The sequence below is a fragment of the Callithrix jacchus genome, chromosome 1, assembly GCF_049354715.1.
Source record: "Callithrix jacchus isolate 240 chromosome 1, calJac240_pri, whole genome shotgun sequence".
Taxonomy (NCBI): domain Eukaryota; kingdom Metazoa; phylum Chordata; class Mammalia; order Primates; family Cebidae; genus Callithrix; species Callithrix jacchus.
This window is the reverse complement of record NC_133502.1, coordinates 214,714,722-214,738,014: the sequence shown is the minus strand read 5'-3', so window position 1 is coordinate 214,738,014 and position 23,293 is coordinate 214,714,722. Positions and strand designations below refer to the sequence as shown.

The 23,293-nt window shown below is 52.8% G+C and overlaps 1 pseudogene; it reads left to right on the top strand.

The window, feature by feature from the left end:
- The first annotated feature begins 20,206 nt into the window (after window positions 1-20,206).
- Window positions 20,207-21,898, top strand: LOC100412425 (pyruvate kinase PKM pseudogene; annotated as a pseudogene).
- Window positions 21,899-23,293: the final 1,395 nt, after the last annotated feature.

Below are 23,293 nucleotides of genomic sequence, written 5' to 3'. Positions count from 1 at the left end.
ATTACCAGTACAGCTGCCGTAAACATTTGTGTACAGGTTTCTGTGTGAACAAAAGTTTTCATTCGTCTGGGAAAAGTGCCCAGGAGTGTAATTGCTGGGTCGTATGAGAGTCGCATGTTTACATTTTTAAGAAACGGCCAGTTTTCCAGAGTGACTGTACGCCTTCCCAGCAGCAAAGCTTGAGATCCAGTTTCATCTTGCCCCTGTGTTTGATTTTTGCCATGCTGATAGGTGTGTAGTGAGATCTCATGGTTTTAATTTGCCTTCCTCTAACGGCTACTGATGTTGAATATTCAGAAGGATCTTACGAGTTTATCATCTGTAAATCCTATCGGTGGTAGGTCTGTTTATGTCTTTTGCCCATTTTCCAATTGGATTTATTTTTTTTTTAAATGTTCATTAAAAAAATGTTTTTGGCCGCGCGCGGTGGCTCACGCCTATAATCCCAGCACTTTGGGAGGCCGAGGCGGGTGGATCACGAGGTCAAGAGATCGAGACCACCCTGGTCAACAAGGTGAAACCCCATCTCTAATTTTTGTAAAAATACAAAAATTAGCTGGGCATGGTGGCGCGTGCCTGTAATCCCAGCTACTCGGGAGGCTGAGGCAGGAGAATTGCCTGAACCCAGAAGGCGGAGGTTGCGGTGAGCCGAGATCGCGCCATTGCACTCCAGTCTGGGTAACAACAGCGAAACTCCGTCTCAAAAATAAAAAAGAAAGAAAAATACAAAAGATTAGCTGAGTGTGGTGGTGCAGCCCTGTAGTCCCAGATACTCTGGAGGCTGAAGTGGAAGAATCACCTGAGCTCGGGAAGTCGAGGTCCCAGGAGCCGAGAACATGCCACTGTACTCCAGCTTGGGTGACAGGAGTAAGACCCTGTCTCAAAAAAAAAAAAAAAAAAGGGAGAGTTGGTTTGCAAATACTTTGTGAGTCTGTAGCTTGTTTTTTCATCGTCTTCTTTTCTTTTTTTGGGGACGGAGTCTCCCTCCGTCGCCATGCTCCAGTGCAGTGGTGCAATCTTGGCTCCCTCCAACCTCCGTCTTCTGGGTACAAGCGAATCTCCTGCCTCCGTCTCCCGAGTAGCTGGGACTACAGGTGTGTGCCATCACACCTAGCTTATTTATTTTTTTCTGTATTTTTAGTAGAGACAGAGTTTCACCATGTTGACCAGAACGGTCTCAGTCTCCTGACCTCGGGATCCACCCTCCTTGTCCTCCCAAAATGCTGGGATCACAGGTGTGAGCCACCTTGCCCTGCAATCTTTCCAACCTCTTGATGGTTTATTTGCAAAGCATAAGTTTTTAATATTGATGGAGTCCAGTGTGTCAATTTTTCCTTCTATGGAACAATCCTGTCTCTCGTTTCCTGCCAGAATACGAGGCTGCTCCGGTGGGGGATGGAGCCCCGTCTGAGAGGACTCGGCAGCTCAGACTGTAGCCCAGACACATCGCCCAAGCCCCTGGCATTTCACGGCCATCCCCACTTGGCCATGTGGGTGTCGTCTGCCGACCTCTGACCTCTGCAGGGAACAAAAGGAACCTAGATCCTCAGGGCCTGGCCTCTCGGGAGCCTAGTCCTCGAAGTGCAGGGGAAGGGAAGCGGAGGTCTTTGCACCTGCCTTGAGGGCATTGTCTCGGAAAAGCATCGCCCTTCAGGCAGGAAGTGAGACCAAGGGAGGCCCGGCTTGCCAGGCTTTCCCAGCACACCTGGATTTGAGTATCCAGTCCCCTGGTACCCTCTGTGACCTCCCAAGGAGAGATTTGGGGTTGCTTATAGTCAGGTGTGCAGAGACCCCCCTCCATCCTAACTTGGGGTGTAAGGTCCCTGAGGATAACACCAGCTGTAGCCATAGGGTAACGCTGATGGCTACCACACACTTGCTGTGTGCCAGAGGCATGGCCGTGCTCCATAAGCATTGCCCCATTTAACTCCTGCAAGAACTTATGATGTAGGTGATCGCCTCATCCTCATTTAAGAACTCAGGTGTCTGGGGGCACAGAGAGGTGAAGTAATTTGCTCCAGGCCACACAGCTCATAGGTGGTGGAGCTAAGATTGGAGCCTCCATGGCAGGGCTGCAGAGGCGGAGGCGCAAGCCAGGGTGAACACACGGTTTATCGTCCAAATGCAGACGCTGTGAGGGAGAGGGAGCAGGACGGCAGGAGTCCGGGCGCCCTGGGTGGACACACATGGGTTTGCATGTTGCAGGGATTCACATTAAGGAATCTTGTTTTTTTTTGAGACAGTTTCACTCTTGTTGCTCACACTGGAGTGCAATGGCACGATCTTGTCTCACTGCAACCTCTGCCTCCTGGGTTCAAACAATTCTCCTGCTTTAGCCTCCCAAGAAGCTGGGATTACAGGCGACTGCCACCATGCCTGGCTAATTTTTTATATCTTTAGTAGAGATGGGGTTTTACTATGTTGGCCAGGCTGGTCTTGAACTCCTGACCTCAGGTGATCTGCCCACCTTGGCCTCTCAAAGTGCTGGGACTACAGGCATGAGCCACCCCACCCAGCCGTGTTAAGGAATTTTAAGGATTAAGATTCCTGCCCAACTCCTCAAACTCAGTGGAGCTTCCGGTAGACACCAGCGAGTGCAGGGGCAGGGAGGCTGTTTTTTCTTCTCACTTTGTTCTTAATTTGAAAATCAATTCCTAATTTTTTCTTGTATTTTTTCAGAAAGCGTTGGTAGTTCCTAAGTTGCCAGTTTTCGCAGGTGTGAAGTTTTTGAAGGAAGCTCACAGATTGCCTGTGTCCCGGGACTTCCTAGGCGTGGTCTGCGGACCACTGAGAAAGTTGTCAGAATCAAAGTGGCGTCACTTGTGTTAAAAAATCACCCTGGCTGGGCACGGTGGCTCACACCTGTAATCTCAGCACTTTGGGAGGCCGAGGCAGATGGATCACAAAGTCAGGAGTTTGAGACCAGCCTGACCAACATGGTGAAACCCCATCTCTACTAAAAAAAAAAAAAGTACAAAACTTAGCTGGGTGTGGTGGTGGGTGCCTTTAATCCCAGCTACTCGGGAGGCTGAGGCAGGAGAATCACTTGAACCTGGGAGGTGGAGGTTGCGGTTAGCCGAGATGATGCCACTGCACTCCAACCTGAGTGACAGAGCGAGACTCCATCTCCAAAAAAAAAAAAAAAAACTCTGACAGATATTGCTGGGAAGGGGCATACAGGGAGGGGTCTCGTGCACTAATGCCTGCTAACAAGAACTGTCACAAAGGACTCTGCAAAAACTAGACCCTTGCACAAAGGTCCTCAGAACCTTACATCAAAATACTTCTGAGGGGACATCTGCCCAGCAATTGCCTGTCCAGCCGGGGACTGCCATCACCCTTGTTATTCATCCTTGTAGCAAGGATAATCAAGTATCTCAGAACAATGATGTCGTCCTTCTCATTTGTCCTTTAAAAACCTTTGTTTCAGGAATGCTTATACACTTGGTGGGAGCGTAAATTAGTTCAGCCAGGGTGGAAAGCAGTGTGGTGATTCTTCAAAAAGCCAATTCAATCCAGCAATCCCTTTGGGTACATCCTGGATAAATCCAAATGCATATAAATTGTTCTACTGTAAAAACACAAGCACGCCTATGTTCACTGCAGCACTATGCACAATAGCAAAGATATGGGATAACCTAAGTACCCATCAATGATAGACAGGATGAAGAAAGTGTGGTATGTATACACCATGGAATAGTATGCAGCCATGAAAAAGAACGTGTTCCTTTGCAGGGACATGGATGGAGCTGGAGGCCATCATCCTTAGCAAACAAATGTAGGAACAGAAAACCAAATACCATATTCTCACTTATAAGTAGGAGCTAAATGATGAGAACACATGGACACACAGAGGGGAACAACACACACGGGGACTATTGGAGGGTGGAGGGTGGGAGGAGGGAGAGGAGTGGAAAAGGTAACTGTTGGGTACTGGGCTTTGTACCTGGGTGATGAAATAATCTGTGTAACAAACCGCATGACAAATCCTGCACATGTACCCTTGAACCTAAAATAAAATTTGACAGAATAAAAAATAAAAATCTTTGCTTTCCTAGCCTGGCATGGTGGCTCCTGCTTGTCGTCCCAGTGCTTTGGGACGTTGAAGCAAGAGGATCGCTTGAGGGCTGGAGTTCAAGATCAGCATGGGAAACAAGCAAAATTCCATCTCTACAAAACATTTAAACGTGGTGGGGCACGGTGGCTCACGCCTGTAATCCCAGCACTTCAGGAAGCTGAGGTAGGCAGATCCAGAGATCAGACATTTGAGACCAGCCTGGCCAATGTGGTGAAACCCAATCTCTACTAAAATACAAAAAAAAATTAGCTGGGCATGGTGACGCATGCCTGTAATAGCAGCTACTCGGGAGGCTGAGGCAGGAGAATCGCTTGAACCTGGGAGGTGGAGGTTGCAGTGAGCTGAGATTGCACCATTGCCCTCCAGCCTGGGCAACAGAGCGAGACTCAGTCTCAAAAAAAAGAGTGAGTGAGTAAACAAATACATGACCCACAATGTGTGGTGCTGGTCACATCTCTGCAGCACCCCCTGCTCCCTAGATCCAGTCACTGCCCACTTTGTGCTCCCAAGGGTGGCCTCTCCCACCTGATTGCATTTGACCACTGGAGGCAGTGGCTGGAGATTAGCGGGAGAGAATGAGACATTTCTCCTCTCCTGACCCTCACAGTCCCTGAGGTTGCACATTGACCACAGCTCGTGCCCCGATGCTCCTCCAGACTTTGGCTCCCACTGGCTTCCGGGGGAAGCACCATTTCCTTCCCTCACTTCTGCAGCCCCAGGGCTGGGAGCAGCTTCCCTCTTCTGCTGGCCTCTGGCTCTCCCTCACCTGCCCACACCTCTTCGTGAACATGAACCACCAGGTCAGCTCTGCCTTCTGCTGGGACCCTGATTGCAACAGTGCAACACACAGGTTTTTTTCTTTTTGAGATGAAGTCTCACTCTGTCGCCCAGGCTGGAGTGCAGTGGCTTTATCTCGGCTCACCGCAACCTCTGCCACCTGGGTTCAAGTCATTCTCCTGCCTCAGCCTCCCAGGTAGCTGGGATTACAGGTGCCTGCCACTATGCCTGGCTAATTTTTGTATTTTTAGTAGAGACAGGGTTTCACCATCTTGGCCAGGCTGGTCTTGAACTCCTGACTTCGTGATCCACCCGCCTCGGCCTCCCAGAGTGGGGGTATTACAGGTGTGAGCCACTGCGCCCAGCCAACAGATAGATATTATTGTTGCCACACTACGTATTGTTGCCACCCACTATGTATAACTGAGGCTCAGAGAGGTTATACATCATGCCCAGTGCCATACAGTGAGTCCCAACAGATCCAGGGTTGAGCCCAGGCTCCCTGGCTTGAAGCACACGATGCTGGCTTTTGGAGGGTTTTGAGCTGTTCTCTGAGGGGCCCAGGACTGGGGTCAACATGAAGGCACCTCAGGTGGCCCAGAAGGCAGCTGAGGCCTGGACTCCCTAGAAGGCACGTGGATGCCTGTCATAGCACTGGGCAGTGATCACAAGCCCATCGATCTCTTCCACCCTGCCACACCGTGAGAGCTGAGCGTGTCTCTGGGGCTGGCAGGAAACCCCAGCCTGCGTGTGTTTCTGCTGCCCAGTCATGTGAGGCTGTGGGAAGTGGCCAGGAGGCTCGGGCGAAGCCCCTGCCCCAGCCACAGTGACGGCCTGACCTCGCCTTTCCTCCCCTTCTTCTCTGAGTGAGCAGACGTGGCCAGGACTGTCCTGACACCCTGAGGGTGGGGGGGTCCCATGGCAGTATATTGAGGGGAGAGGGCACAGGCCCTGTAGCTCGAATACCAAGGCGAGACCCTTCTCAAGGGACCCCAGACTCCTTGCTCCTGAAGTGGCCACCTTTGCTCTTGCTAATTTTACAAGTGTGAAAAGGAGAAAAGTTCCTTTTTAAAGTTTTCTTTCTTGTTAAAGACTACGTGTGCTGGCTCACACCTGTAATCCCAGCACTTTGGGAGGCCAAGGTGGGTGGATCACGGGGTCAGGAGTTTGAGATCAGCCTGACCAACATGGTGAAAGCCCGTCTCTAAATAAAAATACAAAAAAATTAGTCAGGCGTGGTGGCTTGAGCCTGTAATCCCAGCTACTCGGGAGGCTGAGGCAGGAGAATTGATTGAACCTGGGAGGCAGAGGTTGCAGTGAGCCAAGATTGTGCCACTGCACTCCAGCCTGGAGATTCCATCTCAAAAAAAAAGAAAAAAAAAAGTAAGTGTGCTAATAACTCTTTGTGAAGCCCTATCCCATGTAGCTGTTAGACACTTCGTGCTTACAGGCACATAGTACACTCTAGGTCCTTGTACTTTAACAAGATATCTGAGCTGGACGTGCTCACAGGCACGTCCCGGCTCTCCATTGCTTTTACCTGTTTAGAAAAGTTTTAAGTTGTTAGCCAACCGGGTTTTAGTTTAGATTGTGAGGTCTGGCTCCAGCCAATGGAGATCAGACACAGCAGTAAGGACGACCTCGAATGCATAGGGAATAACTTTGTCTGTTTTCCTTTGTTCATTGTACTCTCGTGGCAAGATGGCTAGAGAGGGTCCCCTTCCTGCAGCCCAGGGAGTAAAAACTGCGTTGCTGAGAGAACCTTTGTCTCAGTGCTGATTGTTCTTTGCAGCACCGAGCATCTACTTACAAGAAATTCATATTTCATTTATTTGTCTATCCATTGGTGGATGGAGCCATTAAGACATAATGAGCCTTTGTTCACTGCCTGCAGGTAAGCAAGGAGCTTTTCGCACCTAAGGCCCTGTATGAAATGGAGTTCTCCGATGGGGGGATTCTGGGTACCTCCCACCACTGCCCCTGTGCGGCCTGGGCAAGAGGGCCTTTGGTGCCATTGAAGGACTCAGTGAAAACCTGACGTGTCCAAGGGCTCTGTGACTGGGGGGCACCCTGGGCTCCTATCTTGTCCCCTGTCACTGTAGTCAGGGAGACAGGCCCAACAATGAGCAGTGACTCACCCAGGGCCACACCGTGTGTTAGGCAGAATCACGGCCCTCTCCTCAAAGAAGTCCATGTGAATAAGGGTCTCGAGACAGGGAGAAGGTGCTGCATTCTCTGAGGGGGCCTCACATCACCACAAGGCCCTTATAAGAAGTGGGCAGGAGGGTCAGAGTGAGAAAAGGGTGAAATGACAATGGAAACAGAGAGACTGGAAGATGCCACCTCTGTGGCTTTGAAGCTGGAGGAAGGGGCCACAAGCCAAGGAATGCAGGCGCCTCTGGAAGCCAGAAATGACCAGATTCTCTCCTAGAGCCCCAGAAGGAGAACATCCCAGCACAAGTCCAAACCCTATACCAAACCCTTCCCAGCCCCTTACTGAACTGCCCCGTACTCCCATGCCATGTGCTCTGTCTCACTGCAACCAGGGATAGGTCCAAGGTGTCCACCCACAGGTGGTCCCTGGAGGGAGGGCTTTGGCAGTGGGGAGCCTCTTCCAGGGCCACCAAGAGGCAGCCTGCTCCTCCTGCGCCCAGACTGTAGGGAAGAGGGCAGGAGAGGAGTGAGCGGCTTGCGCCCCGGGTTGGTGGCTGTGCCTGCTGTCCAGCTGACCGTCTGTGGCTGCTATACCAATGACGACAGGATCTAGCAGGCTCGCTGGGGGAGGAGACCCAGGCCTGGGCAGTGGGCAGCCTCACCAGCCTGGGCTGGAGGAGTGGGAACTCTAGCAAAGAGCTGCCAGCTTCCTGGCCCTGTCCCGCTGGCCCAGGCTGCAGCAAAGAGTCATCTGCTCCCAGTACTTATCCCAGAGGAAAGCCAGGCCGTCCTCTGTCTTCAGCCTGGACCAGCTCCCACTGGCCACAGGGGCTGAGTCTTTGGTTCAGTCTGAGGAGCGTTTGCTGGGAGCCCCGTGGGAGTTGGACCAGAGTTCAGTTGCCACTCTTTGGTTTCCCAACCTTCCAGGCCAGGAAAACCAGACCCAGAAGCTGTTTCTGCTGTTTGGTGTGACAAAGGTTGTAATACTGGAGCCCAGAACTTGGGAGCCGGAGCTGGAGGCCTCCCCTCTCCTCTCAGTAGCTCGATAGAAGCGTCTTTCAAAAAGTAGATCTCAGCTTTGGGAATCCTGGACCAGTGCACATCCCACAGCCTCCCTTGAGCCTGCAACTCTGGCCCGCCCTGCTCAGGTGCTCCGGGTGGGCCGGCTGCCTGCCTGTGCGGGTCTGTGCCTCAGGTCCAGGCCCCGAGCCAAGGCGGCGAGTGCCGGAGAGCATGAACTCTGCAGAACCGACCCACAGCGAAGTGGGCCAGATTCCACTTCCTGAGGCCCTCGTCCTGGGAACAGTCACTCCCCCTTCCCCGTGGGAACCGCTCTGGCTGCACGGCTGCCCCTCCCACACCACAGGGGCTATATTGTGGGGATAAAAGGAGTCTGGGTTGAGGCCTTTCACTTGCAGCCAGCCCTTTCCCCCACCCCTCCTGTGCAGAACCTGGCAGGGAGCCCCTGCGCTCAGCCCAAACATCCTGTACCCGGGAGTGGGGATTGGCCACGAGGTCAGCGGCCTGGCAGTCCCACCAACAATCTGCCTTCAATCACTACTCTTCAGTTTCTCAACAGAACAAGCCTTGCCTTTGTAGAGGAGCTGCTTTAAAACAACTCAACAATTCAGCATCCTGGGTGGCCTGCAGGGTGGAGGCAGCTCCTGCAGCTCTTTCTCCCAGGACTACCTGGGACACTCCCTTCGCCAATTCAAAGCTTCCTCACTGGAGCCGAGCCCTGGGTGGGGTTTTGTAGACTCTTTTAGTGTCTTCTACACAGATGATCAGTTGCCAGTGCGTAGAGACTGGTCAGACCTCTGGGATGAGGCGCAGTGGAAGTGGGGAGAGCCAACGGCCCTGTCTTGTTTCTGAGCTCCGGGGAAAGGCTGGAGTCCCTCATCTTTCCCTGCGATGTGAGCTCTAGGTTTTTCCTTTGGGTTTCTTTCCTGCTTGGTGAAGTTCCTTTCTACTCCTAGTTTGCTGAAAGATTGAAAGCATTGTTTTAGCATCTATTGAAATCAATTCTTTATTCTATCAATGAGGCAAATCACATTGATTGATTTCAAATATTCAAGTAACCTTGCATCTCAGGGAGAAATCCCATTCAGCCAGGATTCTTCATCCTTTGTTTATATACTGCTGGATGCCATGGGCTACAATTGTGTTGAGAATATTTGCAACCATAATCATGAGGGATACTGGTCTGTAATCCCCTCCACTCCCCTCCCCTCCTCTCCCCTCCCTTCCCCTCCCCTCCCCTCCCATCTCCTCTTTCCCCTCTCTCTTTTGCTCTCTCCCCTCCCTCCCTCCCTCTCTCCCTTCCTGTTTCTATAGGACTGGTTACATTATTTCTTCCTTAAATATGTGCTAGATGCCAGTCGTGGTGGCTCCTGCCTGTAATCCCAGCACTTTGGGAGGATGAGGCAGGTGGATTGATCGACACCAACCTGGGGAACGTGGCAAAACTGGGTCTTTACTAAACACACAAAAATCAGCCAGGTATGGCGGCACATACCTGTAATCCCAGCTACTCTGGAGGGTGAGGCAGGAGAATTGCTTGAACCTGGGAGGAGAAGGTTGCAGTGAGCCGAGAACACACCACTGCACTCCAGTGTGGGTGACCGAGTGAGACCCCACCTCAAAAAAGAAAAAAAAAACTGTGTGCTGGAATTCACCAGCGAAGCCGTTAGAACCTGGCGTTTAGTATTAGGTGATTGTTGCTGCTGTAACACATAACTACAGACTTAAAAGCTTCAATCGGGCGCGGTGGCTCACGCCTATAATCCCAGCACTTTGGGAGGCCGAGGCGGGTGGATCACGAGGTCAAGAGATCGAGACCATCCTGGTCAACATGGTGAAACCCCGTCTCTAACAAAAATACAAAAAATTAGCTGGGCATGGTGGCACGTGCCTGTAATCCCAGCTACTCAGGAGGCTGAGGCAGGAGAATTCCCTGAACCCAGGAGGCGGAGGTTGTGGTGAGCCGAGATCGCGCCATTGCACTCCAGCCTGGGTAACGAGAGCGAAACTCCATCTCAAAAAAAAAAAAAAAGCTTCAATCAACAGAAATGCATTACCTGTGGGTTTGAAGGTTAGAAGGCTAACACGGGCCTCACTGGCTCAGATCAAGATGTTTGCAGAGCTGGGTCACTTTCTGGAGGCTCTCGGAGAGAGTCTCTCCCGTCTTTCACCTTTTAGAGGCTACCCACATTTCTTGGTTGATGTGCCCTTCCCTCCATCTTCACAGCCAACAATGGTGAGTTGAATCCTTCTCACACCTCAGCATTGCCCTCTTCTGCCTCTACTTCCATTTTTATTTTTATTTTTTGAGATGGAGTCTTGCTCTGATGCCCAGGCTGGAGGGCAGTGGCACGATCGGCTACATGCAACCTTCATGTCTTGGGTTCAAGTGATTCTCCTGCCTCAGTCTCCCCCAGTAGCTGAGATTACAGGCATGCACCACCACGCCTGGCTTTTTTTTTTTTTTTTTCTTTTTTGGCAGAGTTTTGCTCTTGTTGTCCAGGCTGGAGTGCAATGGGGTGATCTTGGCTCACCGTAACCTCCGCCTCCCAGGTTCAAGCAATTCTCCTGCCTCAGCCTCCTGAGTAGCGGGGATTACAGGCGCACACCACCACTATTTTTTTTGGTAAAAATACAAAATCAGTCCAGCTAATTTTCTATTTTTAGTAGAGACAGGACTTCTCCACATTAGTCAGGCTGGTCTCAAACTCCCGACTGCAGGTGATCCACCGCCTCAGCCTCCCAAAGTGCTGGGATTACAAACATGAGCCACCAGCTTTTTTTTTTTTTTGTACTTTTAGTAGAGATAGGGTTTCATTGTGTTGGCCAGGCTGGTCTCGAACTCCTCAAGTGATCCACTCGCCTCAGCCTCCCAAAGTGCTGGGATTACAGGCATGAGCCACCACACCTGGCCTCTACTTCCACTTTTAAGAACCTTTTGATGGGCCAGGGGCGGTGGCTCACGCCTGTAATCCCAGCACTTTGGGAGGCCGAGGCAAGAGATCACGAGGTCAAGCGATTGAGACCATCCTGGTCAACAAGGTGAAGCCCCGTCTCTACTAAAAATACAAAAAATTAGCTGGGCACGGTGGTGCGTGCCTGTAATCCCAGCTACTCGGGAGGCTGAGGCAGGAGAATTGCCTGAACCCAGGAGGCAGAGGTTGCGGTGAGCCGAGATCGTGCCATTGTACTCCAGCCTGGGTAACAAGAGCAAAACTCCATCTCAAAAAAAAAAAAAAAGAACCTTGTGATTACATTGGGTGCACCCCAATGGTGCAGGACAATCTCCCTGTTTTAGCAGCCTTAATTTAACCTGCCATCTTGATACCTCTTTGCCAGGAATTGTAACATATTGACAAACTCTAGGGATTGGGACATGGGCATCTTTGAGGGGCCATGGTTTTCTTGCAATTTTTTTCTGTCTTTATGTTTGTAATTTTGTTCATTTCCTCTCTTATCTTTATTTCCATCCTTCTGCTTATCTCAGGTTTAATTTAATCTAAATTCAAATCATTTATTTATTTTTTTGAGACAGAATCTCGCTCTGTTGCCCAGGTTGGAGTGCGATGGTGTGATCACAGCTCGCTGTAGCCTTAACCTCCTGGGCTCAAGGCATCCACCCACCTCAGCCTCCCAAGAAGCTGGGACTATAGGCATGTGCCATCACGCCTGGCTAATTTCTTGTATTTGTTGTAGAGACAGGGTTTTGCCATGTTGCCCAGGCTGGTCTCAAACTCCTGGGCTCAAGCAATCTGCCACCTCGGCCTCTCAAAGTGCTGGGACTGTAAGTGTGAGTTACTGTACCTGGTCTAGTTTTTATTTTTATTTACTTATTTTTTGAGACAATGTGTCAACTCTGTCACCCAGGCTGGAATCCAGTGGTGGGATCACAGCTCACTGCAGCCTCTACCTCCTGGGCTCAAGTGATCCTCCCACCTCATCCTCCCAAAGAGCTGGGACTACAGTTGTACCCCAACTGTATGCCTGGCTAATTTATTTTAATGTTTTTGCAGAGACGGGATCCCACTATGTTATCCAGGCTGGTCTTGAGCTTCTGGGCTCAAATGATCTTCCTGTCTCATTTTCTTTTATTTTCATAGCATTTTTTTTTTTTTGAGACAGAGTCTTGCTCTGTTACCCAGGATGGAGTACAGTGGTGTGATCTCTGCTCACTGCAACAACCACCTCCCAGGTTCAAGTGATTCTCTTGCCTCAGCCTCCGGAGTAGCTGGGATTACAGGCACACACCATGACACCTGGCTAATTCTTGTATTTTTAGTAGAGGCAGGGTTTCACCATGTTGACCAGGTTGGTCTCGAACTCCTGACCTCAGGTGAGGCACCCGCCTTGGCCTCCCAAAGTGCTGGGATTACAGGCATGAGCCATTGCACCCGGCCCTGTCTTCTATCTTTCTAAGACTAACATTTGTTCTTTTTTTTTTTGAGATGTGATCTCACTCTGTCACTTAGGTTGAAGTGCAGTGGCGTGATCACGGCTAACTGAAGTCTCTACCTCCCAGGCTCAAGGGATCCTTTCTCCCACCTCAGCCTCATGAGTAGCTGGGACTATAGGCGTGTGCCACCATGCCTGGCTAATATTTTTTCTTTGTAGAGATGAGGTCTCTCTATGTTGCCTAGGCTGGCCTTGAACTCCAGAGCTCAAGCAATCTGCCCTCCTGGGCCTTCCAAAGTGCTGGAATTACAGGTGCAGGTGATCCACCCACCTCAGCCTCCCAAAGTGCTGGGATTACCGGCATGAGCCACTGCGGCCCAGCTTTTTTTTTTTTTGAACTTTTAGTAGAGACAGGATTTCACCATATTGGCCAGGCTGATCTCGAACTCCTGACCTCAAATAATCCATTTGCACTCCAGACAGACATGAGCCACCACGTGTGTCCCATATTAGCGTTCTTTCAAACAACACACTTCTCCTTGCTAGCAGTGAATGGAGGCGGCGTTCTGTGGGCCGCACTCCCCCCGGGGTTCTTCCTTCTCTGCCGCCATCCTTTCCTGGCCCCCCCATTCAGAGGCTCTCCAAAGCCTTTCTGGTCCAGCTCCTGTCCCTGGGCCACTGACACCTGTTCTCCTGGAGAAGGAAGAAGACGGGCTGGCAGCTTTATCTGGGTGTTCAGGGCCGGGGCTGCCACTGCATCCATGTGTCTCTGGCACGCACCATCGAGGCTCACTTATGTGCCCAGTTGTTCACCAAGAAAGGCCAAGCGGAGGAGCAGAAAGATTCCTGGGGGAGGAATCAGGAGGCAAATGGGTGTCCACTTCTTGTCTGCCGGTCTCTCTCCATTCAGTCTAAAGCAGGTCACCCTGGCTCTCTGGCCTCAGGTTTTCCCCCCAGTTCTGGGATGGGAGGAATAATATTTCTTTCCTGAAAAGCTGGGAGGATTGGATGAGGGAGCAGAGACTGGGAAGGCCTGGCCAGAGATGCCCACTGAGCCAGCCAGCCTTGGTCCTGGAGGCTGTCCCCCCAGGCTGGAGGGTGGGGACCCCCATGAGCCTCGGAGCAGCAGTATTAGTGGGAAGACAGGGCTCAGATGGGAATACTCTCCAGCCATCAGCAGAAAGTCAGTCAGGAGGATGTTAGGTGGGGGGTGCAGCCTGAGGTCCAGGGCCCAGGTCCCCACCTGTGTGAGCCAGAGGTAGGATCGGCCCTTCTGAGTGGTTGGGGGATCTGAAGTTCAGCTGTCCTGGAAAAGCAGACAGTCCTGCTCTGTGTGTGTGACTTGCTATAGCCCTTGCCCTGCTCTCTGAGGCCCTCCCACTCCTTGAGCCTCCTGCAGCTGGGACTGAGCCTGGTGAGGACCCTGCCCCCGTTTCCTATCCCTGGGACTGGAGCCCTGCCTGCTCCTCCCTCCCTCCCTCCTTCCTTCATTCCTTCCTTCCCCATTTACCTACATGGTCACCTTCTAGCCGCAGACCTGTCTGTCTGAGCCTCGGACTCCTTTCTTGTAAAATAGACTAGGCCGGGTGCGGTTGCTGTCGCCTGTAATCCCAGCACTTTGGGAGGCCGAGGCAGGTGGATCACTTGAGGTCAGGTGTTCGAGACCAGCCTGGCCAACATGGTGAAATCCCATCTCTGCTAAAAATACAAAAATTAGCTGGATGTAGTGGTGGGCACCTGTAATCCCAGCTGCTTGGGAGGCTGAGGCAGGAGAATCACTTGAACGTGGGAGGTGGAGGTTGCAGTGAGCCAAGATGCTGCCACTGCACTCTAGCCTGGGTGACAGAGTGAGACTCCATCTTTAAAAAAAATGGGGACAGAAATACATACTTTGCAGCATATTGATGTGATTTGAGATAATACGAGAGAAAACTTCTGCCTGGCACGGTGCCCAGCACATCACAGGTGCTTAGTCCTTTATTGCTGCTCTCTGGAGCCTAGAGGGCTCCTGGGGCACCCTGCTCTGCTCTGCTGGAGGACTGGGGTGGCAGCAGCACTCCTGAGAGGCCTCCTGATGAAGGGCCTTGGGGTGCACCTTGTTATAACAGCACCCCCCTTCACTTAGAGATTCTTTGGTGGGCCTCTTCGCTGTTGGGCATGCAGGAGCAGCTTGATTGCTTCTAGAGATGGTGGGCTCACTACTCCCAGTCGTTGCCTGAGCATTCATTATGGGATTGAGGTTAAAGAAAGGTCTTTCTTCTCCACCCTGCTTGTCCTGCTCTCTGCTGCCCCCGCTGGTCTGCTGGTGTAGGAGCTGGATTCCTGGAGGCCAGGGGCTTGGGGGTTCAGTGTGGAACTGAATCAAAGTAGGAAGAAGAATCTGGAACACACTGAAGTCAGGAAAGAAAACCCATGAGTTCTCACCCCCCCGTTCTTTAGAAGCTGGCCTCGGTACCTCCATGGGGCGGGAATTGTCTTTCTGTGTCCTCCACTGTCTGTTCTGTGTAGAACGCTCCGTCTCGTCTTCTGGGACCAGCCACAGAAACACAGCCAGCCCTGAGAGCAGCTTTCAGTCTCCATCCTCCGGAGCCCCCAGCTGCCGCCTTGCCATGACCCTGGTGTGCAGCGGGTCTCCAGTGAGGCTGTGAGGCGGCCAGACCCCTGGCTCCCAGAGGGCAGGGCTGTGCCTCCTCTCATTCACTCCACCATCTCTCGTTCCTCCATTCACTCGCTCGCTGGTCACTGTCAACTGCCCAGGTGTTGGCCACGGTCCCCTTGGCGAGCAGGTGAATGGGGCTGACTCAGCCCCAGGTCCGAGAATTGTCCCCAGTCTTGGGAGAAACGAACATCTCCTGGCCTTGTCTCCAATCTCCATAACACTCGGGGGCAGGAATCCACAGCCCTGCTCTACAGGAGAGGTCCCTGGGTGGTGGCAGTGACAGTGACGGCTGGTGTGAGGTGGCAGATCCAGAGCTGGGCTGTGGCCTCAGCCGCTGTGGTTCCAACTGCAGCAGCCGCAGCACTGTCCCCGCCCTGGCTCTCACAGGGGCTTCCCTCAGCTGTTTCCTGCACAGGCTGTCTGCAGTGGCTCTGCCCACTCCCTCTCCTCCCCCTACCCAGCCCCAGGACAGACACTGTGCTGTTTCCTGGCTGACCCCATCACAGTGCTCAGGGGGCTTTGTAACACTGAGGGAACTCCTGGGGCTCCTGCTTGTCCCCATTGCAGTATCGTGGAGCCAGGCAGGCTGACCAGCCCAGTCTTGGCCTGGCTTCTGCTGGTGGCCTGGGACCTGGGGTGGGCTCTGTGGCTCTCGCTGGACTTCTGTCTGCCTCGCCAGCCAGGGCCTGGGACATATTCAGTCCCCAGCTCACAGAATTTTTTTTTTTTTCGAGATGGAGTCTTGCTCTGTTGCCCAGGCTGGAGTACAGTGGTGTGATCTTGGCTCACTGCAACCTCTGCCACCTGGGTTCAAGAGATTCCCCTGCCTCAGCATCCAGAGTAGCTGGGACTACAGGTGTGCACCACCACACCTGGCTAATATTTTGTATTTTAGTAGGGACAGGGTTTCACCGTGTTGGCCAGGATGGTCTTGATCTCCTGACCTTGTGATCCACCTGCCTTGGCTTCCCAGGGTTCTGGGATTACAGGCATGAGCCACCAGCCTGGCTGAAAGAATGTTTATAGTGTGAACCTCCCGGCATGGTTGGTGACCCACAGTGAGTGCTGAGAAAACGTGTTTTCAACAACGACATGGATGTGATTACATGTTCCAGGTGCCATCTCCCCTCCAGAGCCTGATGGTGACTTGAGCAAAGGGTTTCTGCATGATTTATTTCTCTGTCCCCCATCCCAGCTCTGTCGAAGCACAGAGGCCCTGGCAGAGGGTCAGGCAGTGGGTGGATGAGCGGATTAATGAATATCCGGCACCTTCCCTGGGCATCCCGGCTGTCCATCAGGGCTTGCGGTGGCTGGGGGCTTCTGGGGCTGTGTGGGCGCCCGCTGGCCGGCTGGGCCCTGGCCCTTGCCCTCCTTCCATGCGGCATCTCTGCCTGTCAGATGAAAGCTGAGCTTCACATTTCCCGATGAGACCCCGGGCGTCCAGCGCAGGAAGAGATTCTGAGACACAGGGACTTTGAGAGATCCCAGGCCTCGTCCCTTCTCAGGCCCCAGACTGCACGGCTGTTGCAGGAAGCCTGTAATTTAAAAAAGGTTTTCCTAGTTACATGGAAACTTTTGCGGGCAAAGAGAAAGAAATACGTTTTTAATGAAGTCCAGGAGCCCGGGGCTTTTAATCTTCCGCTGTTCCGGGAACTGGCAGCAGCGGCTTTGCAGCGGGGAACAGTGTGTGCTCTGGAGCCGCCCTGCCAGCAGAGAGCGGGCTGTGAGGGGCGAGGGTGCAGTGGCAGGTCCCCAGCCGCGCCCGCTGTCCATGCTCGTGTCTCATAACCTCCTGGTCTCTCCCTTCGCAGATGAGGAAGGCAGGGACCAAGGCTGGGGTCCACCGGCTTCTCAATACAAGCAGTGTCCACTCCCCGGCTCACAGCCCCAGCCAAGCCCAGAAGACAGTTCCCAGGGTTGGCAGGAAGGTTTATCACAAAACACACAGACAATCGCTGGGTGCTGGGGAAAGTCAGAGAAATGTCTCTTGGGCACGGAGAGGTCCCTCAGGTCCCCCACATCGTAGGCAAGTAAGTGCGCATGAGTCCTTCATACTGGGCACTGCGCAGAAGGGGCTCTCATCCCTCTGAGGGCAACGGAAATCTCTGCAGACCTTCCGGAGGCCAGCTTGGCTGTACGTTCAGGAGGTGAGCTGACTCAGTGATTCCACTTCTGGAAACTCACACTCAGGGAGTCTCCTGAAATTGAGGAAAACCTCCGCAGTTTGTCAGAGCACTGTTTAGAGTAGCAGGAAATACCCTCTGGGAAAATGACCAACCAAGTGAGTCATAAAATTCTCCTACGTCCTCCCTCTGGAATACGATGCACCCGTTACAGTTGGGTTTACAATGACTCTTTTTTCTTTTCTGAGACGGAGTCTCACTGCATTGACAGGATGGAGTGCAATGGTGTGATCTTGGCTCACTGCAACCTCCAACTCCCGGGTTCAAGCTATTCTCCTGCCTCAGCCTCCCGAGTAGCTGGGATTACAGGCATGTGCCACCACGCCCAGCTAATTTTCGTATATTTAGGAGAGACGGGTTTCACCATGTTGGCCAGGATGGTCTCGATCTCCTGACCTCGTGATCTGCCCATCTTGGCCTTCCAAAGTGCTAGGATTACAGGTGTGAGCCACCACACCCGGCATTTTTTTTTTTTTTTTTTTTTTTTTTTTTTTTTTTGAGAAAGGGAATTCCTTTATCACCCAGGCTGGAGTGCAATGGCACCATCATGGCTCACTCCAGCCTTGACCTCCTCCAGTGATCCTCCCCCCTCAGCCTCCTGAGTAGCTGGGACCACAGATGGGTACCACCAGACCCAGGTAATTCAAAAAAGTATTTTGTAGAGACGGGGGTCTCCCTATGTTGCCCAGGCTGGTCTTGAACTTCTGAGCTCAAGCAATCCTCCTGCCTCAGCCTCCCAAAGTGCTGGGATTCTAGGCATGAGCCACTACGCCCAGCTTATAGTGAGTTTTTAAAGACAAGGTGAAATGTTTATGTAATCATGTTAAAATTTAAAAACAATTAATATTCAAAACACTCTGAGCTATCATTCAGATGACATAAAATGCAGAGGTTAGGAAAAGATCAGAAAGAAATGCCCTCAATTGTTATTGATAATCATCTTTGGATATTGACAATATGGAAAATTATCTGTTCTTTCTAGTTTTCCAAATTAGCATTTTCCAAATGTCCAGTAATAAGTGGGTATTATTCTTATAGCAGAAGAACACATAAATGCATTTACCCCACGGACCAAGAGCACCTCGCAACAAGTGAAAAGAACTCCCTGACTGGCGTCATTCCCCAGCCTAGCTGAGGATCCTGACCATCCTTTCCTACTACTCTTGGCCAATCTGGAGCTATTAGAGTCAGCAGGGAGAAAGAAGGTACAGGAATGAAAGGAGTGGTGGCCATTCTCTTGACCCAAAACATAGCAATGCTTGGACATTCTAGGCTCCTGAAAACCCACCCACATGTACACTGATACATCCATATACCCCTTCATTATTCACTCACCCAGTCATCCGCCCATCCATCCACCCACCCACCCACCCATCCATCCATTCATCCACCCATTCATTCACTCATTCATCCATGCATCCATCCATCCACCCATCCATCCATCCATCCACCCACCCATCCATCCATCCACCCACCCATTCATCCATCCATCCACCCACCCACTGCAGACTCCTGGAATAGCACCATAATGTGGGTGGATGCTCATAACCTGCAGCTAAACATATGCAAATGATCTCCCCATTGCTCATGCTCTGCTTTTAACTCAGGTGTCCTAGGAGTCTCACTCCCTTACTCCTGGCTCCCGAAACCTAGCCGTCCTGGCCCCACTCCATCTGGGCCCCTCCTGAACCCCTCCACACCAGTCATCTCTGTCCTGCACGTCGCCCCCAAAACCTCTCTGGCTGCTCTCTGCCTCTGCATCCCAACTTGCAGATCTTGCTGGGTGAGGAAGCCCAATAGCTGCCTTAGAGGTCTGGGTACAGATTTCGGGGGGAGCAGATTGCAAATAATTCATAAATTGCCATAGCTCTTACTTTTTTCTTTTAAGCCCTAGTTACACTACATTTTTTTTTTTTTTTGAGATGGTGTCTCACTCTGTCACCCAGCCTGGAGTGCAGTGGCATGATCTCAGCTTACTGCAACCTCCGCCTCCCAGGTTCAAGTGATTCTCCTACTTCAGCCTCCCAAGTAGTTGGGATTACAGGCACCTGCCACCACGCCTGGCTTCTTAAATTATTTATTTTTAGTAAAGACAGCGTTTCACCATGTTGGCCAGGCTGGTCTTGAACTCCCGGCCTTAGGTGATTTACCCGCCTCGTCCTCCCAAAGTGCTGGGGTTACAGGCATGAGCCACCGTGCCCAGTCTGGTTACACCAAATCTAAAATAATAATAATAATAGGTACCCTGATTGCTTCAAAGCTGCCTCCTAAAGCCTGAGTGTTTGGGGATTCTCATCTTATCTTTAGACACTAAGCCGCTGGGCTTGGCCTGGCCTCAGTTGCCACGCTGGCCACAGAGTTGCCCGAAGCCTGAGTTCCTTTTCCACCTGCTCTGGGCTTCCCGCTCCAGCTGCTTCCTCAGCTCCTCTCCTCCCCTTCTCCCGGCCACGCCCCCTCTCCTCCCCTTCTCCCTGCCACGCCCCCTCTCCTCCCCTTCTCCCTGCCACGCCCCCTCTCCTCCCCTTCTCCCTGCCACGCCCCCTCTCCTCCCCTTCTCCCTGCCACGCCCCCTCCCTTCACCTTCATGTCACGCCCCCTCTCCGCCCCTAATCCCTGCCACGCCCCTCGCCTCCACTTCTCCCTGCCACGCCCCCTCTCCGCCCCTTCATGTCACGCCCCCTCCCCTCCCCTTCTCCCTGCCACGCCCCCTCTCTCCTACCTGGATGCCTCCTTTTCAATCTTTGGGTTTCAGGTTCAAAAGCACCTCTTCGGCAGAGGGATAACCTTGAGGCTGAGGCTCGGCTCCCTGCACAGCAGCTGCGCATCCCGGGGTTACAGACCTCACGTTTGCAGCGTAGCCTGAGTCGGTCAGCACCCGAGGACCTCAGCAGCCACGTCGAAGCCCCATAGTGAAGCCAGAACTGCCTTCATTCAGACCCAGCAGCTGCATGCAGCCATGGCTGACACATTCCTGGAGCACATGTGCCGCCTGGACATTGACTCACCACCCATCACAGCCCGGAACACTGGCATCATCTGTACCATTGGCCCAGCTTCCCGATCGGTGGAGACGTTGAAGGAGATGATTAAGTCTGGAATGAATGTGGCTCGTCTGAACTTCTCTCATGGAACTCATGAGTACCATGTGGAGACCATCAAGAATGTGCGCACAGCCACGGAAAGCTTTGCTTCTGACCCCATCCTCTACCGGCCCGTTGCTGTGGCTCTGGACACTAAAGGACCTGAGATCCGAACTGGCCTCATCAAGGGCAGCGGCACCGCAGAGGTAGAGCTGAAGAAGGGAGCCACTCTCAAAATCACGCCGGATAACGCCTACATGGAAAAGTGTGACGAGAACATCCTGTGGCCGGACCACAAGAACATCTGCAAGGTGGTGGAAGTGGGCAGCAAGATCTACGTGGATGATGGGCTTACTTCCCTCCAGGTGAAGCAGAAAGGTGCTGACTTCCTGGTGACAGAGGTGGAAAATGGTGGCTCCCTGGGCAGCAAGAAGGGTGTGAACCTTCCTGGGGCTGCTGTGGACTTGCCGGCTGTGTCAGAGAAGGACATCCAGGACCTGAAGTTTGGGGTTGAGCAGGATGTCGATATGGTGTTTGCGTCATTCATCCGCAAGGCAGCTGATGTCCATGAAGTGAGGAAGGTCCTGGGAGAGAAGGGGAAGAACATCAAGATGATCAGCAAAATCGAGAATCATGAGGGGGTTCGGAGGTTTGATGAAATCTTGGAGGCCAGTGATGGGATCATGGTGGCTCGTGGTGATCTAGGCATTGAAATTCCTGCAGAGAAGTTCTTCCTTGCTCAGAAGATGATGATTGGGCAGTGCAACCGAGCTGGGAAGCCTGTCATCTGTGCCACTCAGAGGCTGGAAAGCGTGACCAAGAAGCCCCGCCCCACCCGGGCTGAGGGCAGTGATGTGGCCAGTGCAATCCTGGAGGGAGCTGACTGTATCATGCTGTCTGGAGTGACAGCAAAAGGGGACTATCCTCTGGAGGCCGTGCACATGCAGCACCTGATTGCCCGTGAGGCAGAGGCCACCATCTACCACTTGCAATTATTTGAGGAACTCCGCCGCCTGGCGCCCATTACCAGCGACCCACAGCAGCCACCGCCGTGGGCGCCGTGGAGGCCTCCTTCAAATGCTGCAGTGGGGCCATAATTGTCCTCACCAAGTCTGGCAGATCTGCTCACCAGGTGGCCAGATACCGCCCACGTGCCCCCATCATTGCTGTGACACGGAATGCCCAGACAGCTCGTCAGGCTCACCTGTACTGTGGCATCGTCCCTGTACTGTGTAAGGACCCCATCCAGGAGGCCTGGGCTGAGGACGTGGACCTCCGGGTAAACTTGGCCATGAATGTTGGCAAGACCCGAGGCTTCTTCAAGAAGGGAGATGTGGTCATTGTGCTGACTGGGCGGCGCCCTGGCTCCGGCTTCACCAACACCGTGCGTGTTGTTCCTGTGCCGTGATAGACCCCAGAGCCCCTCTTCCAGCCCCTGTCCCACCCCCTTCCCCCAACCCATCCATTAGGCCAGCAACGCTTGTAGAGTTCACTCTGGGCTGTAATGTGGCACTGGTGGGCTGGGACACCAGAGAAGAAGATAAACGCCTCGATGAAACATGGCTGTGTTTACTGCCTGCTCCGGTGGGACAGCCCAGAGCCTGGCTGCCCATCATGTGGCCCCACCCAGTCAAGGGAAGAAGGAGGAATGCCAGACTGGAGGCCCTAGGAGCCAGATAGCAAGAGGGTGACAGCTTCCTTTCCTGTGTGCACTCCGTTCAGTTCCTTTAGAAAATGGATGCCCAGAGGACTCCCAACCCTGGTCTGGGGGCAGGAAACAGCCAGGGACGGTTAGGGGCCTTAGTGCACAGAGCAGTTGTTCCACTTAAGCCAACTCTGGCCCTGACCCTCCCCCGTTCACACCTGTCCCCACCCTCCACTCAGCTGTCCTGTGGCAAACACTCCACCTTCCATTTTCCCCCACTACTGCAGCGCTTCCAGGCCTGTTGCTATAGAGCCTACCTGTATGTCAATAAACAACAGCTTAAAAAAAAAAACAACAAAAAAACAAAAGCACCTCCTCTGGGAAATCCTTTTTGGGCCCGCCCTGATGTAAGGGCATCAGCCACGTGTCCCTTCTGGCCTCCTCGCAGGGGCACGAAGATGACCTTGTCAGCGAGGACTCAGTGACGCCCCCGTTCCCTGGGACCCCAGTGCTGCAAGCTCACGGGCCAGATTTTGTTCCTTGTGAACCTCCGGTGCAGGGCACAGTGCTGGGCATGGGGTAGGTACTCAGGAAGCCTCTACAGAAGGCTGTGGGCAGGAAAATGAGCATTGTTACCACTGATGTGACCCACAAGGTTGCACCTCCACGGGGACAGTGACAGCTGTGGGTTCCTCTGAAGCCACTGTTGTTTTTTGTAGATCAGTGAGTGGGAGTACTGGTTGGGGGAACCAGGCTCAGACCGAGCCACTCGGTTTGTGGGACTTCAGTTTGCCTTTCTGTGAAATGGCCACAAGGAACCCTGCCTCGTTAACTTCAGAAGGTGGTGGTGGGATCTACTCTGAGACAGCAGTGGGGTGGCTGTGGTCCAGGCCAGCCAGTGCACCCCTTGGCTGGATGGTGTGCGGGCTGCTGGGGGATGCTGTGTATCCGTGAGGCTCCAGCCAGCTTGGGCCACTTTGGGGCGTGTCTATCTTCTTCCCTGCTTGTACCTTGCTGAGTTGTCACCTTCCCTGGGCTCAGCAGAGAAGCCAAGCCTGGGCCCTCCCTCCCTCCCCTCCCTGGCCAGGGCCCTTGTCTCCATTTGGCTGAGGACAGGTGGCCTGTCTGCTCTGAGGCACTCCCATGGGTCCTGTTCTCACTGCCAGAGCTCCTAGCAAGGAATGCTTGCTGGGCTGTGAAATCCAAGGCAAAGTACCGCACTGACTCTTACCCTCCTTCCCCAGCCCGCTTGGCCTGACCATTCCCTTCTATTGCCGTCGGTCTCTCTGGAGCCATTAGAGTCAG